The following is a 3,125-nucleotide window of genomic DNA, read 5'->3' as shown; positions in this document are numbered from 1 at the left end:
AAATTTAATTGATCCAATAAAAAAATTAAAAATAATATAAATAATTTTGTGATTGTTTTTTGTTTTAATTAAAAAAAAAAATGAATTAATCATTTACTTTTGTAATTGACTATTTTTTTTCAAATTCAATTAAAATTTTAATTGGAAAACTGTTGGTGTTATTTTTTTTTGTGTATGCTAATCGCTATGAGACTAATTGTAAAACAAATCTGACAATCATATTTTCATTTTATACATCTCTGCTATAATTATCACCCTGCGCCACACTGTGGAACAGGTTATTATAAGTTAGTGCATATGTTTCTAACACCCAGAAGGAGACGAGATAGACACATGGTGTCTTTGGCAATAATGCTCATGGTGGGTCCCTGAGTCGATATAACCATGTCCGTCTGTCCGTCCGTCCGTCTGTCTGTGAACACATTTTTGTGATCAATGTCTAGGTCGCAATTTAAGTCCAATCGCCTTCAAATTTGGCACATGTTTCTAATTTGGGTCGGAATAGAACCCTACTGATTTTGGAAGAAATCGGTTCAGATTTAGATATAGCTCCCACATATATCTTTCGCCCGATATGCACTAATATGGACCCAGCAGCCAGAGTTTTATACCGATTTGCTTGAAATTTTGTACGAACATAACGCTTAGTAGTATAGTCAAGTGTGCAAAAATTTGATTGAAATCGGTTCAGATTTAGGTATAGCTCCCATATATATCTTTCGCCCGATATGGACTAATATGGTCCTAAAAGCCAGAGTTTTGGCCCAATTTGGTTGAAATTTTGCACAGGGAGTAGATTTAGCATTGTAGCTATGCGTGCCAAATTTGGTTGAAATCGATTCAGATTTAGATATAGCTCCCATATATATCTTTCGCCCGATATGCACTTATATGGACCCAGAAGCCAGAGTTTTATCCCGATTAGCTTGAAATTTTGCACAAGGAGTACAATTGGTAGTATAGTCATGTGTGCCAAATTTCATTGAAATCGGTTCCGATTTAGATATAGCTTCCATATATATTTTTCGCCTGATATGGACTTATATGGCCCCAGAAGCCAGAGTTTTGGCCCAATTTGGTTGAAATTTTGCACTAGGAGTGCAATTAGTAATATAGTCATGTGTGCCAAATTTGATTGAAATGGGTTCAGATTTAGATATAGCTCCCATATATATGTTTTTTCTGATTTCGACAAAAATGTTCAAAATACCAACATTTTCCTTGTTAAATCGCCACTGCTTAGTCGAAAAGTTGTAAACATGACTCTAATTTTCCTAAACTTCTAATAGATATATATCGAGCGATAAATCATAAATAAACTTTTGCGAAGTTTCCTTAAAACTGCTTCAGATTTAAATGTTTCCCATATTTTTTTACTAAAATTGTGTTCCACCGTAGTGCATTAGCCAACTTAAATTTTGAGTCTATAGATTTTGTAAAAGTCTATCAAATTCTGTCCAAATCGAGTGATATTTAAATGTATGTATTTGGGACAAACCTTTATATATAGCACCCAACACATTTGACGGATGTGATATGGTATCGAAAATTTAGACATACAAAGTGGTGCAGGGTATAATATAGTCGGCCCCGCCCGACCTTAGACTTTCCTTACTTGGTTTGGCTAAATTCTTGTAGAAACGTAATACTGGTTAAATTTTTTTCTGGATTTTTTTTTGTATCTTCATTAATTGCTGACTACATTTCGGTAGAGATGAGTCGATATAATCGGCTCAGTGTTTTCAAATCGCTTTGGTTTTTTTTTATAATTCTGCAACTTGAACGGATAATGATATCAACATAATTTTTTCTTTGTGGTTTCCTCAAAGCCTTTGGGTCCAAGGGTTGGCCGGTTCAAAAGTTGATCACCTAGGGGGTATGAAATTTTGTTTTAGCTGTAAAATCCGCAATTCTAAACCGAATTCCACGATTTCTTTGCTGGATAGAACTTGTAAAAGCCCACAACAAAGGTAAAATGAAACTGTGTGGAAAATTAAAATAAAAAATTGAGATGTATGCATATCCAGTTCATGTTGAAAATTAGTATAGATATTTCCACACTTTACCATAAGATGTGCGGTATACTTAGTTTAGGTTAGTTAGGTATAAGGACTGACCCCTTCTCTCTTATCACTGGGTGCTGCCCGATTTTATGGTTAGCTCAACGACAAGGGACCTTCTTATTATAGCCGAGTCCGAACCACGGTTGCCACAGTTGGTACAATTCTACAAAAACTGGTATATTTTGCAAAATATTCCATTGAAATAAAATTTTACAAATATTTTCTATTTTACGAAAATTTTCTATAGAAATGAAATGTTGACCAAATTACAAAAAAACACTATATTTTGAAGAAATTTTCTATATTTCTATAGAAATAAAATTCTGAGAAAATTTTCCATAAAAATAAAATTTTACGAAAATTGTCTATAGAAATAAAATTTTGACCAAATTTTTTATAGAAGTAAAATTTTGACAAAATTTTCTATAGAAATTAAATTTTTAAGAAAATTTTTCATGGAAATAAAATTTTACGAAAATTTTCTATAGAAATTAAATTTTGACAAAATTTTCTATAGAAATAAAATTCTGAAGAAATTGTATATAGATGTAAAATTTTAAGAAAATTTTCCATAGAAATAAAATTCTGAGAAAATTTCCCATAGAAATAAAATTCTGAGAAAATTTTCCATAGAAATAAAATTTTCTATAAAAATAAAATTTTGAAAAAATTTTCTATAGAAATAAAATTTTACGAACATTTTCTATAGAAATGAAATGTCCACCAAATTTTTTATAAAAATAGAATTTTGAAGAAATTTTCTGTAGAAATAAATTTTTGAAAAATTTTCTATAGAAATAAAATTCTGAGAAAATTTTCGATAGATATAAAATTTTAAGAAAATTCTCCATAGAAATAAATTTTTTTTATAGAAATAAAACGTTGACGAAATTTTCTATAAAAATAAAATTTTGAGAATATTTTTTTCGGTAGATATATAAAGTTTTTACAAAATTTGCTATACAAGTAAAATTTGTAGAAAATTTTCTATAGAAAAAAAATTTTACAAAAAGTTTTTATAGAAGTAACAGTTTGAAGAAATTTTCAATAGAAATAACATTT

The sequence above is a fragment of the Haematobia irritans genome, chromosome 4 (assembly GCF_050003625.1).
Source record: "Haematobia irritans isolate KBUSLIRL chromosome 4, ASM5000362v1, whole genome shotgun sequence".
NCBI classification, from domain to species: Eukaryota; Metazoa; Arthropoda; class Insecta; order Diptera; family Muscidae; genus Haematobia; species Haematobia irritans.
This window is presented reverse-complemented; position numbering follows the sequence as displayed.